This window comes from Bombus vancouverensis, chromosome 14, assembly GCF_051014615.1.
Source record: "Bombus vancouverensis nearcticus chromosome 14, iyBomVanc1_principal, whole genome shotgun sequence".
NCBI lineage: Eukaryota > Metazoa > Arthropoda > Insecta > Hymenoptera > Apidae > Bombus > Bombus vancouverensis.
The window spans coordinates 5885882-5902178 of record NC_134924.1 but is presented as its reverse complement, the minus strand read 5'-3'; the positions used below and the strand labels follow the sequence as shown (position 1 = coordinate 5902178).

The following is a 16297-nucleotide window of genomic DNA, read 5'->3' as shown; positions in this document are numbered from 1 at the left end:
GTCATCGGATTATCGTGGATCGCGGCACACGCCATAACGGTTGCTCTATTAATAGGTAGACGCACGGTCTATTACTCTTGATTAAGTCTATTAGCAGGCCAACGGTATTATGCGATAACGCACTCCACGTAACCGACTCACGCACGCTTTTATTATTACGCCAGTAAATGTTGTAATCGCGCGTTGCACTTTACGCCTGGCCGCTGAATTTTTATCCGGCGCGTGTCCAGCAAGCGCGTTATCGGCTCGCGTGACCGGTTTGCACGAATTCGCGTCCAGCCACGCACACTCTACTCACAGTGGAAACGTTTTCGACTACTTTCACCGAGCGTTCGATCGCCGAAAAATTGTGCGCCGTGCGTTGCTCTTCTCGGATTTGCTCGAATATCCCGCCGATGTATAAAACGCCTATATAACGCGGCCGAGTTCACCAGCCAGATTACTATTTCGCGTGACCACTTTGCATAAACTTGAATCACGATTCGCCAGCCTAACATATTCGATCCGCTTATCTACGACGAAATTTCGTTGTCCATCGTCTAAATATCCGAAAGCGCAACCGACTCGCGATCGAAGCAAAAACTAGCGAAAAGCACCACGTTACACAAGTTCGTGCGATCTGATCGTGTGTATAGGGTACGGTTTCACTTGAACAAAGTTTTACCTATTAATATAAGTTTGACGACCGATCAACACTGTGTCACGACTCGTTATCGAAGTGTTTCTAGAGACGGTGAAAAGTAGAGAGCGGCGTACGTTCCTTTCGTGACTGACACGTTCACCACGAATGGTCAAGCAGCCAGCACGGTACCTGCTTTTACGTTATGCGCACATTGCGAATCTTTATGCATCTACGGGAAGTTTAAAGCGTAAGATTAAACGCTTTCTGCTTAAAAGTAAAGCGAAACGGAGTAAAGTGCTTATTATAGTAACTGATCGTATCTGTACAAATGTAATGTTTGCGAGTTGAATTAAAAATCGCGAATTTGTAACAGACAAAATCAGAAGACCTAAGGAAGGTATTCGTCACGCGTTGTTGTTATTCGCAAGTATTAGGTTGTCCGGAAAGTTTCATCGTTTTATAAAGAAATAATAGACGCAGAATGTTTTTTGTTTTATATTAGTTTATTGAATTATGCACGAACATAATGACAGAAATAGAACGAAATGGATCATACTTAATTCAATAAAATAATATAAAACAGAAATTGTTGTTCATCACCTTAACACGTATTCGTGTGACGCTTATTTGACTACTCGCGGAGGATCGTCGTAGGTATTTGAAAAGATATTCCACAGGAAGTAATAAAACTATTGAATTGCTATAAAAGTAATACGAGAATGGTTTATTAAGAAAATTATTTAGAACGTAAAACTTTAAAGCATTCTATACAAAGCTGAGGTTGGTCGGGACAATTTGGACAATAAGTTGTTATTTTCTTCAAATTCTCTCGTGCCTTTGTTCGGTCCATTCGACGTCTTTCGTCTGCATGACACAGTTTGCACGCGCGTCTAGTGCTTCTTCAGAAATCATTTTTCTATCAGTTATGCTAACTCCGTCGAAGACAAGGATTTTTTGTATTTTCAGACAATTTTGCAGCTAATAATTCTCTAATATTCGCATCCTTCCTCGTTGCAATTTTATAAACCGTCGAATCGTTTACAACGAAATTCCCAGAAGCAGTTGAACGCCAAGTGTTCGATGTCATTTGATTCCTTTTCTAATTGTGGTGGCATAAAAAGCCATCAAATTTATACCACACTCGTGGCCCGAAGGAGATTTCATTGAAAACACGCGCGGCAGTCAACGTGTTAAACTTTTCGGACAAGGCTCCTGATACGAGGCTCTGCTATCGTATAAAACGATATTCCACTCGAATATACTGCACACGAATTCTTCTATGAAACTGTTCTATGAGAATTATTCGTCGGCATATTATAAACGAAAATCGAATCCATACGGTGAACGTGTTAAGCCACGTAACCAGAACGGATCCTGAAAAATCATCTTACCTTTACGACACAAAAGGATTACTATTATGGAGCCGCGTAAATCGTGGAACGAACAGCAGAAGAAGGAAGAGGGACGAGTTTCGATGGAGAATCACTGACGAGCCATAAAGGGACGACAAATGAGGAGGGACATCGGCCGGTAGTCCAGGATAATCCGTAGAGATGGAAGAGACGAGAACTTGTACGAAGGCTTGGTCCCCTCCTCGCCTATTGGACGCGAGTCTCCTGTCCCTCGCAGACTTTTAACACCGTGTAAAAAGAGAGAGATAGAGAGAGAGGGAGAGGGAATTTTCTCTGTAGTCCGACCAGCCGGAAAGGTCGCTTACGCTTTACATTCTTGATGCCCCGTTGAATTTTAATGCTCCACATTCGAAGGCTTCCTAGAAGCTGACGTTGCTGCGGCTGAGCGACGAAAATGCGGTTGGCTTGACGAATGAGGAGCTGGAATTCCTATTGTCGGATAGGATGAGCTTTTAAACGCGCGACCACGCCACTCCAAACACTATGCAGCCTGTGTTTCGTGGGTTAATCGCACTTCGGGGAAAGTGGAAGACCATTAACGCTTCTGTTTCCAGAGAGAAAAAAAAGGACTTGTCCCCTAGGGAGATTATGTCGGAGTATGTTTAATTTAGGAATGTCAAAATTATGCAAAGTGCACCGTAGTTCCAACCACTCGATCGATATTTTATCTTTTTTCTTTACTTTCCTCACCGCTCGCATCTTCCCGCGTTCGCACTTTGCTATACGTTCGATGAAGTTCGTCGAATTTCTTTCTCCTATGAGATAAACGGCATTTTACGTTTATTATTTCTTGGAGCGGCGTGTTGCAGCGTCATACAACGCCAGATCTCGGATTTTCCAGCGATAGACTGAGCGAAACTGTTCGATATGTAATACGAGAGTCGGAAAGTTCCAAGTCTCTGAAGCAGAGCCAGATATGCGCATGATGCTAAAATTTGTCCGATTTTTGAAATCACTCGCGACCGATGCAAGATTCCTCGATTAATTTCGTTTGAAAGCACCGTCAGCATGGACTACAGTTCGTTTGTGTCTATCGGTGTACTAAATATGTAAATAATTGATCTCGCCACACGGTATTTAGGCAGCCGCTTCAAAGTGACTTAAATTAGACCAGTGATATCCAAACGCTTAATCTTGCGCAGCTGGATTGTTCCAATCGAATGTACTCGCACGAGCCGACCAATTCCACTGCATTGCGTCACTGCACGAATCGTTCGAAGTAAATTAACGTGACTCATCCTTATCAAAAACTTTCGCGTACGTTTTATCTCCAAACCCTGGGATTTCCACGACTATGACTAAACTGATTGCCAAGAAACTTACGTGTGTATTTATAGCGGTTCCATAGCGATTCCAGTTATTCGTGCACATAGTTATCCATAGTTATCTATAGACCAAGTTACACGCATTTCCGAGTCCATAGTTCACGTTGATTAATAGCTTCGGTATATGGCACACTGTAGGACTTAGTTCCTATAGCACGGACGAAAACCCTATATCTAGGCGATCGTTTCTAATAAAGTGGAATTTCTGAAGTACCGGCCGCGATATACCGTGGTTCGCGAAAATATTCCGACACCTGTAGAAACATTTCGTGTATGCGCCTATTACGCGCTTTATACGAGATCTTTTGAAATTTCGTCGGCATTTTAACGAGGCGCGACTGTCACGATTGTGTGTCGGTCACGAATCTGACGATGTTCATATATTAGGTCATCCCATAAGTTCGTGCCGACTTTTGTGTATACACTTCATGTGTCGATTTATAAACATACGGCGATAAGGGACCAATGTACTTGAGCTTAGCTGATCGAGAACAGGCTAGAGCAGATTTTCGTGGGTATAAGATCGTAATATAGCGAACACAGTGACTTCTAACAGTAAAAAATCATGAGTGAAATGCGTATCCATTTTCGACATCTCGTGTTATATGAATTTCGGAAAGGAAGTTCTGTAACAATTGCCACGAAAACCATATGTGCTGTTTGCGGAGAAAATGCGCTTTCATCTCGCACCTGTCGGAAGTGGTTCCAACGTTTTAGAGCTGGGAATTTCTGTTTAGAAGACGAGGAACGCTCCGGGCGTCCTCCTCGGACAGACGAAGATAGAATTCGGGATCTTGTTGAAAAATCACGAAGTTTGACAGTTCGAGAGATGTGAAATGTTCTGAAAATACCTAAGACAACGATTCATAGGTGTTTAAAAAAAATAACATATGTAACCGCTCGAAAAACGGCACGAACTTATGGGATGACCTAATAGAAGCTATTGGTATGCGAATATTTGTCGTGAAACGGCGATATATTTATCTTTAAATCTATTGGGTTGGCAACTAAGTGGTTGCGGATTTTGTCAATGCCACCTAATGACAAAATCCGCAATCTCTTAGTTGCCAAGCCAATATTACAAAGTTAAATATTAGCTTTACGTGCACGTTATTCCATCGTTTTACGAAAAATCGATAGAACGACTACGACGATAGGAAGGCTATCGTAATATCGAATAAAAAGAATTTTCGTCTTCTTTTTTTAGGTCAAATACTCGAGGTACGTGGACACGAATTTAATTATACGGCAGACAAGGAAGAAGCTTCGAAGATGAGGTAATCGATTCTTTTGCAACACGCATTATCTTCTGTTTTCTCGTGGCCTTCTTCGAAGCTCGTTCAACGCCTAAGAGGACGAGGTCTTTAGAAAATACCGCTTTTGAGTAAACGCACTCTTTGAGAGTGCCGTTTCACCAATCTTCGCCTTTGCAAAATCAATCTTCGCGACTATTTTACATTTTGCAGCCACGGTTTTAATTAATCTGCGCATTTCTACAGCTGGATTTTCCGATATTTAGCTGTCGTACCGTGGTCTCGTGCATTCGATATATTTCGCAAATGACAATAAAATTTTCTCCTGAATTTTCCAACCGATTAACACTGGAACCACCGATAGTTAACACGAAGCTATTTCTACCAAAACCAGTGAAAATGACTGGTCTTTAAAACTAATGGAATATTTTTATACTTATTGATTTATTACTTTCTTACAGAAGCAAATCCATCTGGGGTCCCTAAACGAGGGTTGACACATTTATAAAATTGTAGAACCAGTCATTTTGACTGCTGTGATATTTCTAATGTCGGCATCTAGCAATCTAGCGATCGATCCGGAATTTTCCTGATAACCGATATCGTCGTATCGAATGATACGCAGTGAAAATTTGAAAAACGCGTGGGAAGTTGTACAAAACGAGGAAACTGGTTAATTGGGGTTCGATAAACAGATTGTAAAACCTTTTACACTTTGACAAGTACCAGTCATTTTGACTGTTATTGGTATAAGTAGCCTCGATATAAAATTTTTTTCAGTTTGAACACATAAAAAGCAAAATAAAATTCGTTATACTATTCTTTTAATTTAAAATTATTTTAAAATAAAATTTTAAAATTTTTTAAATATTTTAACATAAAATTGCAAAAACCAGCGAATTTGACCGGTGTGGTAGTTCTAGCGTTAACGTTGAAAGTGATGAATGTTGAAAATTGATTAACGTTCAAAGCTCAGACGTTTACCTTGAAAGATTCCCAATATGCACGATCTCTGTATACCATAAGCAAATAGGCGAATAAATAATATCTATGGTGCACGACGCATGGAAGCTTTCGTAGAACAATTAGCAACAGGGTTGAGTTGCAAACGGTTCGGATGAGAAAAAGTCGCGGTTGCAGATGTCGAAGCGTACAGGCTGCGCCCGGATTCAGCCGTTCTTTGTTGCAAGTTTTGCTGCTGAATGCTCGCATCTGCTCGAAACGCTTGTTAAAAGTTCACGCTAATGACTATTCGTCGACGCTAATTCGTGCAACGCGCGTGACCCGAATGAACGTTTGCCTCGGGCGCTTTTCGTTTTTCACCTTCGATATAGCCATCTTTTTATTTTATCGGACTGCTAATTTCAGAGAAATTCGCGATAATACCAAGTAGTTAAGTACATTTTTATCTGATGTTTCACGAGAGTCGGCATTTGTCGTTGCAAACGCTGTTTTCATGGAGCCATTGGATCGAACCAACGCAGATAAAATCCCTCCTCTCGATATTTCATCGCGTTGGAAGTTCGTTTGTCTTGTATCGTGTGAATTTTCAAACCGGCGCGATTATGGTCCACGATAAGGATGAAATATGTCTCTGATTGAGGGACGATCGGAAGAAATAACAGGTAATAGCGTGCCTCTGAGTCATTGCATCCTCGGTTTTTCAAGTAACGTTTCCAAGCTTTCAAGTATTCGAGCGGCAGAACCGTGCTTTTTTCAGCTGCGAGGCTCGTAATGGTATCAGATTTCGAACGACGAGACGCAGATCTTATGGAAATTTCTACAGCATTTTCTTCCTTTACTTTTACTGTAAATTTACTGGCGTCTCTTTCTACAAGAAACCCACATTAACCCACTGTAAAAGGATCTTTTCTTGTTCGTAAGAAGATAAGGAAATTACAGTTTAGAAGATAAAGTAATTGCGGTTAATCGCTATGTACATATTTTTGAGTCTGATAAGAGGAACAGGAACTGCTAACTGGTACAAAGAAATTGCTTATTAGCCACGCGATAATGTGATATCAAAGCAAAGTGTTACAGAATAAGAAATAGGGAAGCAGTACTTGAAAGCATAGATATAGAAGAGGATTTTATAGAAGAGAGAGAAATACAAAAAAAAATGTATGTGAATTTTTAAGAATTTTCAATCAAACTGCACTCTCTTTCTCTTGGCGTAATAATCGAAGCGAATCGATACCGATTCGCTATGAAAGTCACATTGCTCATCGACGAACGAACGAGAGAGGCGAAAGGGGACAAAAAGGAATATGCAAAAGAAGGATGAAAAAAGCAGCAAGTGTTAATTGACTGTGCAGGCTGAAGCCAGAGGGACTGGCAATCTCGTCGTTTCCTCCGGCTGATGCAACTGGTCGCCGAGAAAGCCGAGTTAACACGTAACACATGTCTCGCTGTGCTGGCCTGGACTCGGGCCTGGCCGGTTTTTCTTTTTTGCCACTGTGACCTGTATTAAAGCGAGCTGAAGCCATGGAAAACGGACTTCTTCGTTCCATCAAAAAATCAAACACGAACTACACTGCTACGTTCTTTCCAATTTAATCTACTCGCCTTCTTCCAAGTACAGATATTTTGTTACTTTGCAAACATAGATAATTTTGAAGCGAGTATCCTCGTGTACAAAGAACAGGCTTATCATCCCTAAATTCGTTTCTATTTGCTAAATTTTTAGGGGTCTGCGTCGTCATCGTAATTTCGAAATACCGAATTTTGTAAAGAAATGTTTCTTAAAGCTTCTACAGTTAATTGGCTTGAAAAATTCTACGATATGTTTCACGCAGATTCTATATTTTACTGATCGAAGAGAAATTGTTCATTTTAAGAGATGCAGCCAAGATGGTTACGCGATATTTCAGCGGAAAAGCTTTTGCATGTAGCGCGTAACGTCGCCGTTGTGTGAAAGCTTTCCTTCGAAAAACGCCGAGATAAAATCAACAGCTACGTTAATATCGCCTCGAACTAGCTCGTCTTTCCATTTTCTATTCGCTTGTTAAACAAATTCTAAACTTTGTCTTACACTTAAACTTCGTTTTACACGCCACTCGTAATCCTCGCGCTTCTGCCTGCGTTTCAACCACCGATCTCTCTTTTCCCTCTACAATTTCCATATCGTCATCCAGGGTCAGTAACGTTGCACTCTGTTAGCTGGAAATAAAAGCAGCTGTCGAAACTTCTTGCTTCTATTACACACACAGGAGCTTTGTACTTCGAAGTTTTCCATCTCGATCGAACGATAATTAAGCTGACCGGTAATTACGTTAATTACGCGGTACTAGCGCAGACTGACCACGGTATTTTCAAGGGAGCACGACGTTCAGCCAGTGAACAACGTTGATAATGATAGCGGCAGGGAGCTACAACGACGACCGAAATTAATAGGATTCAATCGGCCGCCGACTGTGCAATTATGAGCCATTATGGGTTTGAACACCACCCTATAGAAACTAAACGTCGGTGTGTTTGATATCACGCTGGGATATCCGCCTCTCTCTCTGCAGCAATCTAACCTGATTTATTTCGTATTTCGGTCTATGATGATTCTAAAGGGGATAGTCCAAGTTTGAACGAGGATCGCGGTCCAACGTTGGTTAATTAGAAATTATTGCGACAATGAAGAGGACGCAGCGTGTATCGGTGAGGTACAGTGTTACAGAGATTGTAAACGTGACGAGAGAGGTGCACGATGCGTGTGGTCGAGCCGTGCAACGTACATGTTGAACGAGATTGATGGAACTCGTGCAATACTAGCTAATTACGTGAGTGTATCGATAGGACTAGATCGTCGGATTATCGAGCAACCGCCATGAATTTTCAGCATCGGTGTGTATAAATCGAATCAGAGGGGATAATGTCTTCTTCTATTCGCGTTCATTTTGTATTCTTCCGTTCCTCGGTAAATTACGTACTTTGGCTCGCAGACAATAATCTCGTATCGAAGCGTACTGAATCCGAATCGTTGTATCTTCTTCGATGTAAACTGGCATTATGCGCAACGTTTTACGAATAATGTCTTTGCAATTACGTATAAGCGATATTCGATTCGTAATCATCGAACCTGACAGACTATCTGCTCTTCAGAACAGACGCCACGTCTTCGAGATCGTTGTATTAACACTTTGACTGCCACGTTGGGTCATATATGACCCGTCACGGTTTCTCCTGTGACGCCACGGTGGTCATTGGTGACGGGAGCTCTTCAACTTCTTACGATTGTAAAAATTGAATGGAAATTGACAGTCAGGGCATTTTGAATATAACCGATAAATAAAAGATACTTTGAAATAAAAAGTGCCCCTTTGAACGATTAAACATTTTTATTAGAACATCAATAAAAAGGAAATGAGAACAAATCTTGCATCTAACGGTGCACTGTGTTTGCATCCACATCTTCGAGGGCTGATCTACGAATATTATTATAAACACACCTTAGAAAATAATCGTAAATGCTGCTATATAATCGTATAATTGAAGTTAGGAGTGTGCACGTACCTTACTATTATACATAGAACGAGCAAATACTGTTTACTAATATCTTCTACACGTTTCGACGATATATTCTGCGCGTTTTGCTTACGACGAAACGACGAATGCGAATGGTTTGTCGAAATAAACGAAGCCTTGTTATAATACGTCGCTATCAACTGTTACCAAGGCGCCACGGTGGTCATTGGCCGTGACCGCCAATAAGATACACGGTAGATTGAGGAAGAATGTTGTCTTGCAATGTCAATTTATTATTATCTTGCCATTATATGCTTTGAATAATAAAAATACTCCCGTGGTGTCCTGAGCGAAACGTGTGATTTCCGCGTGGCAGTCAAAGTGTTAATACCCATAAAGGCTTCTTTTACTCTGCTTTTTTATATTTTTCCGATATAGAAGGCGTAGCTCGTATTTTATATATAAGCACCCTTTAACACATTGACTGCCACGACACCCATATTCGGGTGACAGCAAAGTTTCCGGTAGGGCCGTATTCGGTTATTTCGCTTATTTGATTACTTGCGAAGGATCGTCGTAGGTATTTGAAAAGATATTCTAGAGGAAATAATAAAACTATTGAATTTGTTATACAAGTAATACGAAAATGGTTTATTAAAAAAATTATTCACTCGCATTACTAAAATATCGATGGAAGTACCTAGCAGAGAACGCTTGGTCTGACGGTGATTTCAGTGAAAACACGCGTGGCAGACAACGTGTTAAATGTCACATAGACCGCACTACTCTGATTATGACTCGTGGCAATTGCAATAGCAAAATTTCTGATTCACGTACGTTGTTTCACTCGCTTGATGTTATTACGATTTGTTTCTACCTGGATACGGCCACTTACCTTTATGCAGTTTCATATCCTCGTGGACACGACCGAGCAAACGAGACCTGGAATTTATTCTACTCGTTAAATAGCAATGAGCAAGAATGAGCATTTTATTAGGATGCGCGGAAAGTTTCTTCCGTTTTATGAGAAAATAATAGAAGCATGACGTTTTCTGTTGTATATTATTTTGTCGAAATACGTAGGATCCATTTTATTCTGTTAAGATAAACACCACGAGATTTCACAGACCTGATGTCACGTTTGTATGAAGCTGCACGGTTGTAAAGACACGTTTGCGAAAGAAAGACACTTTTCGGACAAACCTTCCTAAAATCAGCTCTCGACGTTCTCTTTATTCTAACACTTTGAACCGTCACTTTGTTGTATTCATACAATAAATTGACTATATCCAAAGTTCAATTCTTTATCTTATTCGTGAAACGTTCGAACTGTGACGCGAGATCACCGATGATGTGTCAATTTCGCGATTTCTTGTGTCTCCTACGTGACACAAGGATTTATCACGTAAATTGTACGTAAATTTATCACGTCCGTAAATTGTAGCCTAATTTCGACCTGCTAATCGATTGGAAACAGTAATTATCTAGTTTCACTGGTACGAAGACGACGTTGGAAAGAAATATTTGCCGCGACATTCGCAAGAACGCGAAGGAATTGTTGGAAAGTCGTAGATTAAGTTAATATCTTGCACATTTTCCATATCTTCGCGTATCCTCCGAATTCTGTACATTTTGTTACTCTGAAATTGCCCATAAACGCGTAGCATAAAAATGAAAGCCAATGAATTTCCTAATACGATCCACAAACGACACTTGCCTTTCGTCATCGACTTTCCTCTACCCGTGGCACGTCTACACGTCAGTCAGGTCCGACGTTGGATGGAACACAGGGCACGAAGGTTCGCCGTATTGTGATAACGACGCTTAAACGATGCCGCGTAAACTTGCTTGAATGGGTACCATTGTGCTCGTCCTACGTCGACCATCATTCTTTCAGCCAGTTTTATGTTTTACGTCGGTTGCATGGGTTATGTTTATGGGAACGCCGTCTGGTCGCGTCTATCCGCCGTCAGCATTTAACCTTTCCGATCAGTTTTTCTCTCAGCTTTTTATTGCGATACTCTTCCCACCTTGTCCGTCTCCTTCAACCTTTCTCTCGATCGTCTTTCGTTCGATACTTATTGCCAGCCCTTTATCTCTCTTGTTTCCCGCTGGTTTTTTTTTCTCTTCTCTTTTATCACTTCTGCACGACCGCCTCTGGCTGCAAGCTGCGTCCTCGTGTTCCGCAGAAATCGTCGTAAATAGCTGCCTTCTCTTCGTGGTTAGTCGCTGTTCCAATCTTCGGAGGCCATTGAAAATTTCTCAAAAAGGATTCGACACTTTGACACACTTTCTTCTCTCGAACGATTCGCTGTGAGCTTAATCGGCCGTCTTTAATTCTTCTCTCGATCGTATCGGCAATTGACCGATGAAGAAGCGACATGACTATGCATAGATTTAGTCGGCAGTATGTAAAAGAAATAGAAATTCTGCGACATTGTAGAGTTTCCAACGTTTAAGAAAAATGTTTACTTCAATGCGACAATTGTTTTAATCAATTGTTTTAATTGTTTGATCAATGTTTTAATTGGAAACGTAGTATGTGTCAATGAAATTTTTCTACTTGCATTGGTCAGTTTGTTTAAAAAGTCATTGGCAATTTGAAAGGAGGTGCTCGAAAGTCACGAGGTGAATTATTTTTCAATTATCTTTTCAAAAGGACGACAGGCACTTCGAGGTAAAAATTTTCAATAATAATGTTAAAATAACTCCGCCGTAATTTCCATTTAATTGCCAACGAGCAGACAGAGAGCACAGACGAAATACTTTAGAACGTTTAATTAATCGATGAATCATTAGAGGAACGTCTCTCCAACGTTCCATTCCGCAGATACTTCGCTTGAATTTTTATATTTCTGCTAGCCAGTATGAACGGCGCTGGAAAACCCGTAAAATATAGGCAATAAAGTTACTTTTCCAGAGATCGATAGCCGTATCAAAGTAATAATTACCATATTTTCGATAATAATAATAAACTAACTTTAATCTCCATTTAATTGCCAATCAAATTTCTAATAACATTTTTTAGAAAACAGAGAAAATCCATCAATGCCAACGCTCGATGAATCATTAAAAGAAAATCTCTCTCTCTCTCTCTCTCTCTCTCTCTCCATCGTCATAGCAGAGATGCTTTAATCTCTTTGGCAACATCATCGATGCCCCGATCACGCAGGACACGGTTAATTAACACAGATTGCTCGTCCCATATAGACGTTCATTAGGAACCGGAAAGATGGTTGGAACAAACGGTTCTACTCTGGTTCTAGACTGGACTGTCTTTCTTAGAGTTTATACAACGACGTGTACATCGTACGAAATTTTGCGTTTGAATTCTATCGGTTCGAAACGTTCCGTTTCAATGACAGCGCGGAACGAAAAGCCAGACCGATTAAAGTTGGCCATGGTTAATTATAGAACAAGCCCAATTAGTCGGAGCTGCATGGCATTGCGAGTTAATTAGCGCTCGTCAGCCAGTTTGAGCGAGCTTCGCGAGACTCGCGACGTCAAGATGAAAAAAGAAGAAGAAAAAAAAAAAAACGTGAAATGGCCGCGCGAACTACGCTTCTCGGAATCGAATTTTCATTTCGTAAAACCGTCCCTGCTGAAGTGAATTATCTCGTGAAAGCGAATTTTCCTTTGCCTCGTGGACATTTGCTCGTAGCAAACGTTTCGATGTTTGCCGCTACCTGCGTTAGTCCGATTTGCCCAAAATTCGGCCAATTTTTCTCTTTCAGTTCCGACGCACGATTATTCATAATTACAATTTCTCATTTTCCGCGCTTCAAAGTATTTCACAATTTTCAGGGATTTTTTGCGAGCTTCAAACGTTTCGAAAGTTTCGATGAAATATTCAATAGCTTAACTATCAAACTCGTTGAAGCGAGTTTCAATCTTTTGTTCCTACGATCCTCCGGAAAATATACAGATGCTTCTCACGAAATTCAAACTTCATCTGCCATGCCAGCTTCCTTCAGTTCCAAATACGAATAAGTTGCATTGCCGCATATTGAGTGTATTCCAGTGTATCTCGAGCTATTGTAATCCCTATATGTGTGTGTGTGTGTGTGTGTGTGTGTGTGTGTGTGTGTGTGTGTGTGTGTGTGTGTGTGTGTGTGTGTGTAAATTGTATTTTCTCATAATGTACTGCTACGATGTTAAATTATTATGTATTACACATTGCGGCAACCGACAACGGTAAGATCGATGCATAAGACGTTAACTAAGACTTCGAAGAAAGGAAATGATATCAGAATACGTGGAATGTTTGCCTCTGTTTGTACAGCAAAATTTTATTCTAGTGAAAGCGCTTAATCTTCTGGATCCTAAACCGCAGGTCGACGATACCGCGATCGAGATGCACGTGTCACGTGCGATGTCGCCGCACTGATTCAACGGAGGATCGTGAATCACGATCGCCTTTCGATCGAGCGTGACATTTTTACAAAGTGGCACACCTTGTTGATTCACAGGTCGTCGCAGAGATTAATCCGTGAAATAAAATTCCTCGCGACCCACGATAAAAGCGTCGATCGGATCAGCTCTTTGAAGGATCGTCGAACTTAATTCTAAGGATCGAGAAGACTTGATATCGCGTTCGAGAAAGTGTTGATCGACTTTAATCCGACTACTATCGTCGATCGAGTCACGATATTAAAGCATCGAAACGTTATTGCAATTTATTGTACATGAAGGGACTATCGTTTGGAATTGATTCAGGGATGTAAGTACTTATAAAGCGGTCAGATAACACGAAAGGCTGACTAAGAATTTCCTAAGAGCGGACTTAGTCCACTAATGCTTGTGTTTGATGGTAAATTGGGTAATATTTATCAATAAGATAACATTATAGCGAAGTCAATGGAAGATGAAAGCTGCTTAAGTCTGTGAAAAGACAGAAGAGAATAGAAAATTAGACCATCCTGAAACGTTAGATATTCTTCCGGTATTAGCTGGTAACATCACGTCCCAGCCTCCCGGAAGCTGAGACGATCAGTTCCTCCTTTTATTCGTTGCTCAACTATACGATTAACACTTTGACTGCCACGGTGGTCATTGGTGACCGGAGCTCTTCAATTTCTTACAATTGTACAAATTAAATGGAAATTGACAGTTGGAGCATTTTGAATATAACCGATAAATAGAAGATACTTTGAAACAAAAAGTGCCCCATTGAACGATTAAACATTTTTATTAGAACATCAGTAAAAGAAAAGAAAACAAATCTTGCATCGGTGCACTGTGTTTGCATCCACATCTTCGAGGGGTAATCTACGAATATTATTATAAACACACCTTAGAAAATAATCGTAAATGCTGCTTTATAATCGTATAATTGAAGTCAGAAGTGTGCACATACCTTACTATTATACATAGAACGAGCAGATACTGTTTACTAATATCTTCTACACGTTTCAACGATATATTCTGCGCGTTTTGCTTACGACGAAACAACGAATGCGAATGGTTTGTCGAAATAAACGAAGCCTTGTTATAATACGTCGCTATCAACTGTTACCAATGCGCCACGGTGGTCACCCGTGACCGCCAATAAGATAAACAGTCCATTGAGGAAGAATGTTGTATTACATCGTCAATTTATTATTTTGTCATTACATGCTTTGAATAATAAAAATACTCCCGTGTGATTTTGGCGTGGCAGTCAAAGTGTTAGGAATTTCCTAAGAGCGCACTTAGTCCACTAATGTTCGTGTTTGATGATAAATTGGGTAATATTTATCAATAAATAAGTTTAGGTAATATTTATAGCGAAGTTAATGGAAATCCTGAAATATTAAATATTCCTCGGATTTTAGCTGGAAACATCACGTTCCAGCCTCCCGGAAGCTAAGACGATCAGTTCCAACGCATTTTATTCGTTGCACGACTATACGTTTAATATTCAATGCTATGCATTTAAAAGGCATAAAAGTTCCCTACGTACGTCAAGGCGCGTGCGAGTGTTGGAATACTTTCGCGAACCAATGCAAATCTAAGAAGCTGCAAATGTGTCAACCACCGTCAACCAACGTCCATAGAACCAATTCCAACTGAACCAATTTATAATTTCCTTTGCGGGTCCATGGTCGTTACGCCACTGTGTTACATCCCTCACAGTAACTCGTACATTCGAAATCAGACACATTGGAATTGACAGTGGCGCGCACGGTGTATACTCAGCTGCTAGGCAGACCGGAAATCGCGTTCCATCTTCGATAGCGTCCATCAAGGGACAGTTAAGTGTCAGTGACCTCGACGCGTTCTATAATGATCCACGAACACTGACGTTGATCATGTTCTTTTCTAAACCGACAGCTAAGTAGCTTGATCGCGCTGCTCGTGATTCGGATTCACGCGGAGGATGCAAAAGTGTGTTTCGTTGCGGAGTTGGTGCGGCGATTGGAATCGCGATAGTCGACCCGATTATTCCATGCACGTACAGCCACTCTTATTCGGAGGGAGGAGGAGTGAAATTACGTGGTTGTTGGTAATTCGACGAATTTCTGAAGTTACCAACATTGGCTGAAACTCACGGATTTGGCGGAAACGATGGAACCTGGTTACACGCCGGGTTTAGCTTCTCCGGTACTCGGCTAACTACGTGAACGTTAACGATCGGAAACGTATTTGGTTATTAATACACTGAGAAATGGGAATTTTCACGCAAATCCGGCATAATAATAAGTCTAGCGATCGACTTATTGCCATTTTGCAGTTTCATCTGCATAATTTCGTGCTTTATGCGATTAACGGGAAAGGTGGAAGTTTCAAGGTAGTTCGATGATTGTTATAAACAAGCGAGGTGTTTGGATTAATAAATCCGGCTTATATCAGGTGCTTTCGCAGTTTCACCCGATAATTCCCTGTTTCGTGTAATTAGCAGGCAAAGAGAGAATTTTAAAAGCTGAAGATGAATTGAATTAGGTTCGAAGTAAATCTGGTTCCTACCGAACTTGCTGTTTCGTAATATTATCTTTATTATTTATCTTATCTGAGAAAGAAGTATCAACACACGAATAACGGTTTTAAGATGTTGCAGTAATTCTTATAAATAAACGAGATTAGATGTATCGAGCTACTCTGAGAATGATTCTAAACGATCTAAAACTAAGTCTTTCAAAGAAAATTCCAAACTTTATTTATCCATAGGTTGTCCGAAAAGTTTCTTTCTTTTCATAAGGAGATAATAGACGAACAACAATTTCTGTTTTATATTATTTTATTGAATTAGGT

General features: G+C 40.5%; 1 protein-coding gene across 3 annotated transcripts in view; it reads left to right on the top strand.

The window, feature by feature from the left end:
* Window positions 1–16297, top strand: part of LOC117157504 (uncharacterized) — a 109166-nt gene that overhangs the window by 41631 nt on the left and 51238 nt on the right. For 2 of the 3 annotated variants that reach the window (XM_033335544.2, XM_033335549.2), the window contains exon 2: window positions 4567–4580. The exons of the other annotated variant lie outside the window; for it this stretch is intronic. The gene's annotated coding sequence lies outside the window, so the exon portion shown is untranslated. The remainder of the gene's footprint in view (window positions 1–4566; window positions 4581–16297) is intronic. 3 annotated transcript variants of the gene reach the window in all.